Source organism: Chiloscyllium plagiosum, unplaced genomic scaffold (assembly GCF_037043375.1).
Source record: "Chiloscyllium plagiosum isolate Xiang-an unplaced genomic scaffold, Cpla_swu_hap1 HiC_scaffold_29, whole genome shotgun sequence".
NCBI classification, from domain to species: domain Eukaryota; kingdom Metazoa; phylum Chordata; class Chondrichthyes; order Orectolobiformes; family Hemiscylliidae; genus Chiloscyllium; species Chiloscyllium plagiosum.
The window spans coordinates 45,595,653-45,609,746 of record NW_028270167.1 but is presented as its reverse complement, the minus strand read 5'-3'; the positions used below and the strand labels follow the sequence as shown (position 1 = coordinate 45,609,746).

General features: G+C 45.0%; 1 long non-coding RNA gene across 1 annotated transcript in view; it reads right to left on the bottom strand.

Annotated features, from left to right (window-relative positions):
• LOC148142290 (uncharacterized) overlaps positions 1-3,416 on the bottom strand; it is a 246,943-nt gene extending 243,527 nt beyond the window's left edge. Inside the window, exon 1 of the long non-coding RNA XR_015752017.1 lies at positions 3,263-3,416. This is a non-coding gene — a long non-coding RNA (uncharacterized LOC148142290). The remainder of the gene's footprint in view (positions 1-3,262) is intronic.
• Positions 3,417-14,094: the final 10,678 nt, after the last annotated feature.

Genomic DNA, 14,094 nt, shown 5'->3' with positions numbered 1-14,094 from the left:
AATGACATGCTGCTGTCCTGTGTCAGTATGAATACTGGGATCAGTGACAGGCTGCTGTCCTGTGTCAGTGTGAAGTCTGGGATCAGTGACAGGCTGCTGTCCTGTGTCAGTGTGAAGACTGGGATCACTGACAGGCAGCTGTCCTGTGTCAGTGTGAGACGGCGATCAGTGACAGGCTGCTGTCCTGTGTCAGTGTGAAGACTGGGATCAGTGACAGGCTGCTGTCCTGTACCAGTGTGATTCAAGGATCAATGACAGGCTGCTGTCCTTTGTCAGTGTGAATACTGGAATCAGTATCAGGCAATGATCATGTGTCTGTGTTAAACTGGGATCAGTTTCAGGCTGCTGTCCTGTACCAGTGTGAGACTGGAATCTGTAACAGGCTGCTATCCTTTATCAGTGTGAATACTGGAATCAGTATCAGGCAACGATCAGGTGTCAGTGTTAACCTGGGATTAGTGTCAGGCTGCTTTCCTGTGTCATTGTGAGACGCCGATCAGTGACATGCTACTGTCCTGTGTCAGTGTGAAACTGGGATCAGTGACAGGCTGCTGTCCTGTAGCAGTGTGATAGTGGGATCAATGACAGGCTGCTGTCCTGTGTCAGTGTGAAGACTGGGATCTTTGTCAGGCTACTTTCCTGTGTCAGAGTGAAGACTGGGATCAGTGTCAGGCTGCAATCCTGAGTCAGTGTGAAGCCTGGGATCAATGTCAGACTGCTGACCTTTGTCAGAGTGAAGAGTGGGATCAATGTCAGGCCACTGTCCTGTGTCAGTATGAGATGGCGATCAGTGACAGGCTGCTGTCCTTTGTCAGCGTGAAGACTGGGATCTGTGTCAGGCTGCTGAGCTGTGTCAGTGTGAATACTGGGATCCGTGACAAGCTGCTCTCCTGTGTCAGTGTGAAGACTAGGATCTGCGTTGAAACTTTATTGCTGGAACAGCACAGCAGGTCAGGCAGCATCCAGGGAACAGGAGATTCGACGTTTCGGGCACAGGCCCTTCTTCAGGAAGACTAGGAACTGTGTCAGGCTGCTGTACTGTGTCAGTATGAGACGGCGATCAGTGACAGGCTGCTGTCCTGTACCAGTGTGATAATGGGATCAATGACAGACTGCTGTCCTATGTCACAGTGAAGAGTGCGATCAATGTCAGGATGCTGTCCTGTGTCAGTATGAGATGGCGATCAGTGACAGGCTGCTGTCCTTTGTCAGCGTGAAGACTGGGATCTGTGTCAGGCTGCTGTGCTGTGTCAGTGTGAAGACTAGGGTCAGTGACAGGCCACTCTCCTGTATCAGTGTGAAGACTAGGACCTGTGTCAGGCTGCTGTCCTGTGTCAGTGTGAGACGGCGATCAGTGACAGGCTGCTGTCCTGTGTCAGTGTGAATACTGGATTCAGTATCAGACAACGAAAATGTGTCTGTGTTAAACTGGGATCAGTGACAGGCTGCTGTCCTCTGTCATTGTGAAGACCTGAGTCAATGACATGCTGCTGTCCTGTGTCAGTATGAATACTGGGATCAGTGACAGGCTGCTGTCCTGTGTCAGTGTGAAGTCTGGGATCAGTGACAGGCTGCTGTCTGTGTCAGTGGGAAACTGGGATCAGTGACAGGCTGCTGTCCTCTGTCATTGTGAAGACTGTGATCAGTGACAGGCTGCTGTCCTGTACTAGTGTGATACTGGGATCAGTGTCAGGTTTCTGTCCTGTGTCAATGTGAATACTGGGATCAATGACAAGCTGCTCTCCTGTGTCAGTGTGAAGACTGGGATCTGTGTCAGGCTGCTGTACTGTGTCAGTATGAGACGGCGATCAGTGACAGGCTGCTGTCCTGTACCAGTGTGATAATGGGATCATTAACAGGCTGCTGGTCTGTGTCAGTGCAAAGACTGGGATCAGTGTCAAGCTGCTGTCCTGTGTCAGTGTGAAGACTTGGATTAGTGACATGCTGCTGTCCTGTGTCAGTGTGATGACTGTGATGATTAACAGGCTGCTGTCCTTGGACAATTTGAAGAATGGGATCATTGACAGTCTGCAGTCCTGTGTCAGTGTGAGACTGGGATCAGTGACATGCTACTGGCCTGTGTCAGTGCCAAGACTGGGATCAGTGACATGCTGCTGTCCTGTGTCAGTGTGAAGACTGGGGTCAGTGTCAGACTGCTCTCCTGCATCAGTGTGAAGACAGAGATCAATGACAGGCTGTTGTCCTGTGTCAATGTGTAGACTGGGATCTGTGTCAGGCTGCTGTACTGTGTCAGTGTGATACTGGGATCAATGACAGGCTGCTGTTCTGTGTCACTGTGATACGGTGATCAGTGACAGGCTGCTGTCCTGTGTCAGTGTGAAGACTGTGATCAGTGACAGGCTGCTGTCCTTGGACAATTTGAAGAATGGGATCAGTGACAGGCTGCTGTCCAGTACCAGTGTGATACTGGCATCAGTCTCAGGCTGCTGTCCTGTGTCTGTGTGAGACCACGATCAGTGACAGGCTGCTGTCCTCTGTCAGTGTGAGACCACGATCAGTGACAGGCTGCTGTCCTGTGTCAGTGTGAAGACTGGAATCAATGTCACGCTGTTGTCCTGTGTCAGTGTGCGACTGGGATCAGTGACAGGCTGCTGTCCTGTGTCAGTGTGAAACTGGAATCAGTGACAGGCTGCTGTCCTGTGTCAGTGTGAAACTGGGATCAGTGTCAGGCTGCTGCCATGTGTCCGTGTGAAGACTGGGATTAGTGTCAGTCTTCTGCCCTGCTTCCGTGTGAAGACTGGGATCAGTGACAGACTTCTGTCCTGTATCAGTGTGAGACTGGGATCAGTGTCAGATCTGATGGTAGTGGTTGTAGATGTGTAAGGTGTTCTTTCAGGAGACTTTGTGAATTTCTGTCATGCATCTTTCAGATGGTATATATTGCTGCTGTTGAACTCAGTGGGAGGGGGAGTATACTTGCGGATACTGTACCACCCAGCAGACTGCCTTTCCCAGGATAGTGTCAAGCATCTCGAGTGTTGTTGGAGCTGTAACCATCCAGGCAAGTATTGCATCACACTCCTGACTTGTGCCTTCTCGATCGTGGACAGGGTTTGGGGAGTTGGGAGGTAAGTTATTTGCTGCAGGATTCCTAGTCTATGACCTGTTCTTATAACCACTGCGTTTATGTGACAAATCCAGTTCAGTTTCTAGTCATTGCTCCAGTCCCAGTATCCCCCTGAATCTGCAGAAGCAGGAATGGGAATCAAATACACAAACCACCATGTGACCCCAGACTTACAGTCAACTGGAAGCAGTTATGTCCTGCACTCCCCAGTAGCTCCTCCTGCAGGAGTATGTTGTTTGTCTGCTCATTCTGAATTGTCAGTTTCTGGGGGACGATGTCAGGATGCAAACCCTCTCAAGAGTATTGGTACGAATTTCTGCTGGGATCAGAACCACGTAATGCCTGTGAAGAAGGGAGGCTTGGTTTAAACAGAGGAGAAGAATAAAGATATGCAACCTCGCCCTGTTGACTGCCTCAATCAGTGTGACTCAGTCCCTGCAGTTTCAGCATTGTCTGCTGTCCCTGCAACGTCTGTTGTTGTAGTACACCCTTCGAGATCTACAGCATTGAAAGCCGCCCTTCCCCCTTCCAATAGTTAAAAATAAATAAGTAACTATTCTTATCATATTTTCCAGCACCTGGTTCATTTGGCCCAGTTGGCATCATGAGGGCACATAAAATAAATCTTAACTGTTAGGAGGGATTCTGCCTCTCCCATCTTGACAGGCAGTGCACTCCAGATTCTCACCACCCTCTAAACCTCCTGCACCTTACCTTAACTCCATGTGCCACCAAGGGGAAATGTTGCTTCCTGTCACTGCTCCCACATCGTGTTATACATCCCAATCATTCCCACTGCAGCTCCGCAAGCTCCACTGCTCTAAGTAAAACAACCCCAATCTGTCCAATCTTTCTCCATCACTGAAACTCTCCAGCTCAGGCACCATCCTGATATCTCTCCTCTGAACCCTGTCCAGTGCTATCACATCCCTCCTGTAATGTGGTTTCCAGAACTGCAGCCAATACTCTAGCTGTGGCCTAGCCAATGCTTTTACTGTTACAGCATCACCTCTCTGCTCTTAAACCCAATTTCTCGACTAGCCATGGGACGTGCAGAGCTACAGAGGTGGGTCTGGGTGGGATTGTCTTCAGAGGGTCAGTCGACTCGATGGGCCGAATGAACGTACAGAACCTAAGAGCGAGGAGCAGGAGTAGGCCATCTGGCCTTTCGAGCTCACTCTACCATTCAATAAGATCATGGATGATCTTTCTGTGGTCTCAGCTCCACTTACGCACTCTCTCTCCATAACCCTTAATTCCTATACTGTTCAAAAAATTATCTATATTTGTGTTTAAGACATTCAATGAGCAAGCCTCAATTATTTCATTGAGCATGGAATCCACAGATTCACAACCTGCTGGGTGAAGATCTTCCTTCTCAATTCAGTCCTAAATCTGCTCCGTCTAATTTCGAGGCTATGCCCTCTTGTTCTAGTTTTCCTGCCAGTGGAAACATCTGCGTGTTTCTTGTCTATTCCCTTCATAATTGTGTATGTTTCTATATAATCACCCCTCATTCTTTAAATTCCAATTAATATAATCCCAGTCTACTCAGTCTCTCCTCATAAACCAAACCCTCAAACCTAGAATAAGCCTCGTGAACCTCCTCTGCACCCCCTCTAGTGCCAGCACAAATGGTGACTAATTGCGGTCCCAACACTGATCCCTGAGGCACACCCTGAGGCACATCACTAGTCACTGATCGCCAACCAGAAAAGCATTTGTTTATCCCCGCTCTTTGATTCCTGTTAGTTAAACAATCCTCTATCCATGCTCATACATTACCCATTGTTCTCTTAACCAGCAAGCGCTTGTGTCGCACCCTGTTGAATGCCTTTTGAAAATCTAGAAAAACCATGTTGCCCACCGCGCTTGCAATGTCTTCATAGAATTCCGGTAAATTAGTTAAGCATGACCTGCCTTTCATGAATCTGCCCAATGGGAGAATTTCTATCTCGATGTCTTGCAATTCCTTCCTTGAGAATAGATTCAAGCATTTCCCAACTACAGAAATTGAGCTGACCAGTTTATAGTTCCCCATCTTTTAACTACTGTCTGTTTTGAATAGTGGTATCACATTTGCTGTTTTCCAATTTGTTGCAACTGCCCCAGAGTCCAGTGCATTTTGGAAAATTACCACAAGTGCATTTGCTATTCCTCCTGCCATTTCTTTTAGTACCCTGAGATGCATTCCACTGGGGCCTTATCGACTTACTGACCTTTAGCTCCATTAGCTTGCCCAACATTACCTCTTTCGTGATAATGATTGTTTCCAGGCCCTCACCTACCTTCATCTCTTTGTCAATTACTGGTATGTTATTTGTGTCCTCCACTATGAAGACCAATACTAAGTACCTGTTCAATGCCTCGGTCATTTCCTCATATCCCATTGCTAAATCCTTCGTCTCATCCTGATTAGGACCAATGTTTACCTTAGCCAGTCTTTTTTGTTTTATATGTTCAGAGAAACTTTTGCTATCTGTCTTTATATTCTTAGATGGTTTATTCTTATCATCAATCTTTCTTTTCTTTATAGCTTTTTTTGTGGCTTTCTGTTGGCCTTCAAAGTTTTCCCAATCTTCTAGTTTTCCACTGGTCTTTGCCACTTTGTATACCTTCTCTTTTAATTTGGTAGCCTCCCTTATTTCCTTAAACACCAAGATTCACCCTTTTCCTACAGTCCTTCCTTTTCATAGAATCCCTATAGTGTAGAAACTGGCCAGTGAGCCCAACAAGTCCACACTGACCCTCCAAACAGCATCTCTTCCAGATCCACGGCCCTACATTTCTCATGGCTAACCCATCTAGCCTGCACATCCCTGAACTCTTTGAAACATTGCCTTGAAAGTCCTCCACTGTTTGTCAACTGTCCCACCATAAAGTCATTGCTTCCAGCCTAATTTAATGTACTACTCCCTCGTCCTGTTGTTGTCTCCTTTGTTTAAGCACAAGATCCTGGTATTGGATTTTATCTTGGCACTTTCCATCTGTATACTAAATTCAACCAGACTGTGAGCACTCCTTCCAAGAAGATCTCTAACTATGAGATCATTAATGACCAGATCTAGGATAGCTTGCCCCCTTGTCAGTTCCATTACATGCTGTTCAAGAAAACTATTGCGAATACGTTCAACGAACTTGTCCTCAAAGCCACCCTGACTGACCTGGTTCAACTAATTAACATGCAAATTAAAATCCCCAAGATAATTGCTGTAGCATTTTTACAGGCATTAGTTATTTCTTTGTTTATTGCCCCCTCCAATGTGATGTTATTATTTGGTGGCCTATCGATTACACCTATTCTTAGAATTTCTAATTTCTACCCAAATGGATTCAACCTTATTCTCCATGAAACTTATATCATCTCTCACCACTGCCCTGATGTCATCCTCTAATATCAGAGCTATACCACCTCCCTTACCCTCCTTTCTAGCTTTCTGAATTGTCTGATACCCCTGGATATTTAACTCCCAGTAATGACCATTCTGCAACCATGTCTCCGTAATAGCAACTAAATCACACTCATTATCATAATGGCCTGCTTCCACACTGCATGGATTCTATGATTCTCTGTCATGCCTTCTTCACTATTTTATCCTCCTGTCTTGAGACCTTAAGGTTGGTGCATACCAAGGTCTCTCTGATCCTCAGTGCTTCCCACCGTCTGATTGATCATCACGTGTTCTCAAGCTTTGTTTGTCCTGCCTCACAACAATCTGGATTGAATGCCATTTCCAGAGGCAGTTGAGATAATTATCTCACAGTGATCATATTGGACACAGAATATATAGAAGAAAACAGCACAGGAACAGGCTCTTTGGCCCATGATGTTATGCCAAACATGACGCCAAGTTAAACTAATCCCTTCTGCCAGCCCTGGACCATATCCTCCCATTCCTTGCTTATTCATATGATTACCTAACAGCCCCTCAAATGTCCCCATCGTACCTGCTTCCACCACTATCCAGGCATTTCTGCCTTCCAGGCATCTCTGTGTAAAAATCTTCCCCCTCACGTCTTTTTTGAAATTTCCCCCTCTCACCTTAAATGTATGCCCTCAACTATCAGACATTTCAACTCGGGGAAAAAGATTCTGACTGTCAACCCTATCTGTGCCTCTCATAATTTTTATGAACTTCTAGCAAGTCTCCCCTTGGTTTCTGCTGTTCCAAAGAAAACCCTAGGTGCCCAGCCTCTCCTCATAGCCCATACTGTCTAATCCAGGCAACATTTTGGTAAACCTTTCTGCATCCACTGCAAAGCCTCCACGCATTCCTTCAGTATGGTGAATAGAATTGAGCACAATACTCAAGTACAGCCTCATCAAAGTTTTATGAAGCTGCAACATCACTTCCTGACTCTTATACTTAGTGCCTGACCATTAAAGGCAAACATGCCATCCACCTTCTTTACCACTCGATCTACTTGTGTGGCCACTTTAAAGGAGCTATGGACAAGGATCCCAAGAACCCTCTGTACATCAATGCCATTTATTGTCCTGTATACTTTCATTAACATTTGCTACCCCAAAGTGCAATACCTCACACTTCCATAGAATCCATACAACGTGGAAAAAGGCCACCAGGCCCACCAAGTCCACACCAACCCTCTGAAGAACATCTCACCCAGATTCATCCCCTTGCCCAATAGTCCTCTACCTCCCACGACCAATGCACTCAACCTACACATCCCTGGACACAATGAGCAATTTAGCACGGCCAATTCACCTAACCTATGCATCTTTGGGCTGTGGGAGTAAACTGGCCACGCAGAGGAAACCCACGCAGGCATAGGGAGGATCCACAGAGACAGCCACCCGAGGCTAGAATCAAACCTAGGTAACCAGTAAGCCACCATGTAACTCACCTGCCCAGATTAAACTCCATCTGTCATTCCTCCACCCATATAAATCCATAAATTCATATGAAAAAGGAGTAGAACTAGACCATTTGGCTCATTGCATTTGCTCTGTCATTCAATCATGGCTCATATGTTCCTCGCCTCATTTTCCTGCCCTTTCCCAAATACCCTTCAACCTTTCCCAAAAACCCTTCAGATTTACCAATTAAAAATCTGTCTAACTCCTCCTTAAATTTACTCACTGTCCCGGCATCTACCAGACTTTGGTATCTGCAACTGATCTATATCTGTCTCCTTTGATAACCTTCTACACTATCCACAATGCCCCCAATCTTTGTGTAATCTCCAAACTTACTAACTCACCATTTATGTTTACATCCAAGTCATTTATAAAAAGCAGAAACTGCCGAGGTTCCACAACGGATTGCTGTGGAACACCAGTACTCTCGTCCCTCCAGTCTTCCACCACCACCTTCTGACTTCTACAGGCAAGCTAATTCTGAATCCAAATGGCCAACTCACCATGGATCCCATGCCTCTTAATCTTCTCAATGGACCACAAAGGACCTTGCCAAAAGCCATACTAAAATCCATGTAAACAACATCATTTGCTCTACCCTCATCAGTCAGCCTTGCCACGTCCTGAAAGACCTCAATAGTGTTAGCAAGACCCTGCTGAAAGCCATGCTGACAGTCCTTAATTTGGCTTGTGTTTCAAATGTACTTAAATCCTATCCCTAAGAAGCCTATCCAATAGATTCCAAACCACTGATGTGAGACTCACCAGTCTGTAATTTCCTGAATTATCCTACTTTCCCTTCTTGAACAGAGGAGCAGCATTAGCTACTCGCCAGACCTCAGGGACCTTGCCAGTTGCTAGCAAGGATACAAAGATCTCAGTCAAGGCCCCAGCAATCTCCTCTCTTGCCTCACTTAAAAACCTAGGGAAAATACCATCGGGCCCTGGGGACTTATCCACTTTATTACTGTTCAACTGACCTTATACTGCTTCTTTCTTGATTTCAAAATGCCCTGCCAGATTAGCATGCTCCACACTAGTCTCATTATCCTCCATGTCCTTCTCCTCAGTGAATACCAACACATTTAGGATCTCGTCCATATCCTCTGCCTCCAAACACAAGTTTCCTCCTTTATCCTGGAGTGCTCCATAAAACCAAAGGACATAGGTGTAGAAATTAAGCCATTCAGCCCATTGAGTCTCCTTCACCATTCAATCATGACTGATGTGTTTCTCAACCGCATTTCCCCGTTTGCTCCCCTTAACCTTTGATCCCCTTGATACTCGAGAACCTGTCTATTAAATATACTCAATGACCTGGTGTCTACAGCCTTCTGTGACAATAAATTCCATAGATTCACCACTCTCTCATTGAAGAAGTTTCTCCATATCTGTGTTCTAAAACTCTGAGGCTATATCGTCAGGTCCTAGTCTCTCCTACCAATGGAAATATCTTCCCAACATCTACTCTGTCCAGGCCATTCAGTATTCTGTATGTTTTAATTAGATTCCCCCCTTATCTTTCTCAACCCCCTCAAATATAGACCTGGAGTCCTCAAAAATTCCTCATATGTTAAGCTTTTCATTCCTGGACCATTCTCATGAACCTCCTCTCAACATGATCCAAGGCCAGTACATCCTTTCTGAGGCTAAAACTGCACACAATACTCCAAATGTGGTCTGACCAAAGCATTTTACAGCCTCAGAAGTACATCCCTGCTTTTATATTCAAATTCTCTCAAAATAAATGCCATCACTGTATTTGCTTTCCTATCTACTGATTCAACTTGCAAGTTTACCTTGAGAGAATCCTGGACTAGAACAGTCAAGTCTCTTTGCACTTCAGACTTCTGAATTTTCTCCCCATTTAGAAAATAATCCATGCTTTCTGTGCGGCACCTTGTCAAAGGCCTTTTGAAGTCCAGGTAGATAATAACCAATGGCTCTCCTTGGTCTAACTTGCTCGTTATTCCTCAAAGAATTCTAGCAGACTTGTCAGGCATGACCTACCCTTGATGAAACCATGCTGACTTTGCCTTATTTTGCCATACACATCTAAATATTCAGAGATCTCATCCTTCACAGTGGATTCCAGGATCTTACCTAAGGCTGAGGTTAGGCTAATCAATCTGAAATTTTCCGTCTTTTGCCTTACTCCCTTCTTAAACAGGAATGTTACTTTTTCAACTTTCCAGTCCAGTGGGACCCTCCCTGATCTTAACAATTCCTGAAAGATTACCACTAACGCCTCCACTATCACTTCAACTATTTCCCTTAGATACCAGTTGTGCAGTCCATCTGGTCCATGTGGTTTAGCCACCTTCGGGTCATTCAGTTTTTCTAGCATTGTATCCTTGGTGATGGCCGCCATACTCAGTTCTCCCCGACCCCTCCCCCTCCCTCCTCCCCCCACCCCCAACCCCCACCACCTTGAATTTTTGTATTATTACTCATGTGGAGACTAGCGTGGAGTAATTATTCAATTCCTCAGCCATTTTCTTGCTCCCCACTACTAACTCTCCAGCATCATTTTCCAGTGGCTCAATGTCCACTTTTGCCTCTCTTTTGCCCTTCATATAGCTAAAGACTCTTACAGTCTTCCTTTATATTACTGGCTAGCGTACCCTCACATTTAATCTCTTCCCTCCTTATTTTTTTTTTGTTGCCCTCTGTTGGTCTTTGTAAGCTTCCCAATCCTTTGGTTTCCCACTGCCTTCGCTACTTTCTATGCTTTCTCTTTTGATTTCATGCTATCCCTGACTTCCCTAGTCAGCCACGGTTGCCTCATCCTCCCTGTACCAGGCTTCTTTTTCCTCGGGATGAATCTCTGCTGTGTCTCCTAATTTACTTCCAGAATCTCCTGCCTTTGCTGTTCCAAGTCTTTCTTGCTAGCCTCCCCTCCCAGTCAATTCTGCCCTGCTCCTACCTTATGCCTCTGTAGTTGCCTTTATTCAGCTGTAATACCGTTACCTCTGATTCTATCTTCTCCCTCTCAAATTGCAGACTAAATTCAATCATAGTATAATCACTCTCTCATAAGGATTCCTTCACCGTAACCTCCTTTATCAATTCTGCCTCATTGCATAACACTAAATCCAATATTGCCTGTTCCCTCCCGGGCTCCACCAAAAGCTGCTTCAAAAAGCAATCTCTCAGACATTCCAGAAATTCCTTTTCTTGCAATCCACGACTCACCTGATTTGCCCAGTCCACCTGCATATTGATCACTGTAACTTTGCCTTTCCTACACATCCTATTCTGGAGTGTGCTGCAGGCCTCCCAACAGCCAGCTGGAGATAGAGGAGAGAATATGTAGACAGATTTTGGAAAGTTATAAAAACATCAGAGTTGTTGTGGTGAGTGATTTTAACTTCACCTACATTGACTGAAACTCACTATGTGCTAGGGGCTTGGCTGGGGCAGAATTTGTAAGGACCATTCAGGTGGGTTTCTTGACACAGTATGTAAACAGTCCAACTAGGGGAGGGGTTATACTTGCTGTGCCTGCCACACAGTATGCTATAGTTCTCATATCTAGCAAAAGAACAGTGAGTCAGCTCAATAATAATAAAACAATAATATTTATTTAACACAATTGACACTATCATGACAAAATACACGATAAACTAATAATTTACATTCCAAATGTTATCTTGTGTTTTAACTTTGTTCTGGATGGTCATATATCACCAACACGAGAGCTTGGCCATGCTCCACCTGGTGATGTCATCTGGTCTTCTCTCATTGACTTCAGGAAAAATGTAGAGTAATGGGGTACAGGTTTGGGTGGGGGTGGGTCACTCTTTGGAGGGTCGGTGTGGACTTATTGGGCCAAATGGCCGGCATCCACACTGCAGGGATTCTATGAAATGTAGACTCCTCCAAATAAGGGTGTGAGACATCCCTGTATCTGGTACATACCTAGATGTTTCCGATCACCCTGAGGATGACATTCCGTTTACTCCATTCAGACCTAAATTTAGGTGTGTACAGTATTGTGAAGCGTCTGTAGCTACCACATTTGTTTGCAAACTGCCAGTGGGTAGCTTCAGCCTGTCTGGATTCTGCAGCATATTGATTAACCCAGTCATTTAGGTCAAAGCTGGTTTTCATTTCCCAGCATGCCTTAGTCCTTGTCCATTTCTCATCAAATCCATTGTAAATTTTATCATTTTGGGCAGCCTTTCCAGCCACAAACTGGACCTGATTTTGGAAAATGAGCCTGGCCAGGTGAGGAGCATTTTGGGAGTAGTGACCATCATTCTATGAGATTTAAGGCACTCATGAATGGGGATAAACAGCAGTTTTCAGGTGAATGCATTAAATTGGGGGAAGGCAAACTACAACAATATTAGGCAGGAACTGGAGAACTTTATTGGAGGCAGCTGTTTGAGGGTAAATCCACATTGGGCATGTGGGAGTATTTCAAATGGCAGTTGATAAGCGTTCAGGTCAAAACCTTGGTCAAAAAGAAACAGGAAGCATACGTACAGTCTAGAAGCATGGGAACCGACAAAGCCCTTGAAGTATATAAGGAAAGTACAGAAGAACTTAAACAAGGAATTAGAAGGGGTCATAAAAAGCTGTTAGCAGACAAAATTAAGGAGAATACCAAGGCTTTTTATACATATTTAAAAAGCAAGAGGGTAGCCAGGGAAAGGGTTAGCCCACCCAAGGACAAAGAAGGGAATCTAAGTGTAGAGCCAGAACAGTTTGGTGAATTCCTAAATAAATACTTTGTGTTGGTATTCACCAAAGAAAAGGAATTGGTGGACGATGACCTCAGCGAAGGAAGTGTCAAATTTCTCAGCCAAATTGCTGTTAAAAAGGAAGAGATGTTGTGAGTCTTAAAAATATTAAGGCAGATAAGTCCCTGGGTCCTAGTGGAATCTATCCCAGAATGCTGAGGAAAGCAAGAGAACAAATTGTTGGGGCATTGAAAGACATCTTGTTTAAGAAGGGGAGTAGGGATTATCCAGCAAATTACAGGCCTGTGAGCCTCACAACAGTGGTAGAGAAATTATTGGAAAAGATTCTCAGGGACAAGATCTATACGCATTCAGAAGCCAATGGACTTATTAACGGTAGAGATCATGGTTTTGTGTGGGGGAGGTCATGCCTCACTAAACTTGATCAAGCATTTTGAGGAGGTGATGAAGATGATTAATGAGGGAAAAGCAGTTGATGTTGTTTACACGGACTTCAGTAAAGCCTTTGACAAGGTCCCTCATGGGTGACTGGTACAAAAGATGAATTCATATGGAATCAGGGGTGCACTGGTAAGATGAATACAGTTATAGAAGCCAGAGGGTAGCAATGGAGGGATGCTTTTCAGAATGGAGGGTTGTGACTCGTGATATTCCACAGGGATCAGTGCTGGGACCTCTTGCTGTTCTTGGTCTACATAAATGATTTGGAGGAAAACATAGCTGGCCTAATTAGTGAGTTCGTGGACGATACAAAGATTGATGGAGTTGCTGACAGTGAGGGTACAGCAGGATATAGATCCATTGGAGGCATGGGCAGAAAAATGGCAGATGGAATTTAATCTGGACCAGTGTGAGGTAATGCATTTGGAAGGTCAAGTACAGGTGGAAATTATACAGTGAACGACACACCCCTTAGGAGTATCGATATGCAGAGGGATCTGGGTGTGCAGGTCCACAGATCACTGAAGGTGGCAGCACAGGTAGATAAGAGAGTCAAAAAAGGCTTATGGCATGCTTATCTTCATTGGAAGGGGCATTGAGTATAAGGATAGACAAGTTATACTGCAGCTTTATAGAACATTAGTTCAGCCACACTTGGAGTATTGCTGCAGTTCTGGTCACCATGCTCCCAGAAAGACATGGATGCTTTGGAAAGGCAACAGAAAAGGTTTCCTAGGATGTTGCCAGGTATGGAGGATTTTAGCAATGAAGAAAGGTTGGATAGACTGGGTTTGTTTTCACGGGAATGCAGGAAGTTGAGGGGTGACCTGATAGAGGTTTACAATAGTGTGAATGATATGGAAAGAGTGGGAAATATGTGGATTTTTCCCCAGAGTGGAGGGGTCAATGACCAGGAGTCACAAGTTTAAGGTGCAAGGGGGGGGGGGGGCGAGGTTTCAGAGAGCAAGGCCAGGTTA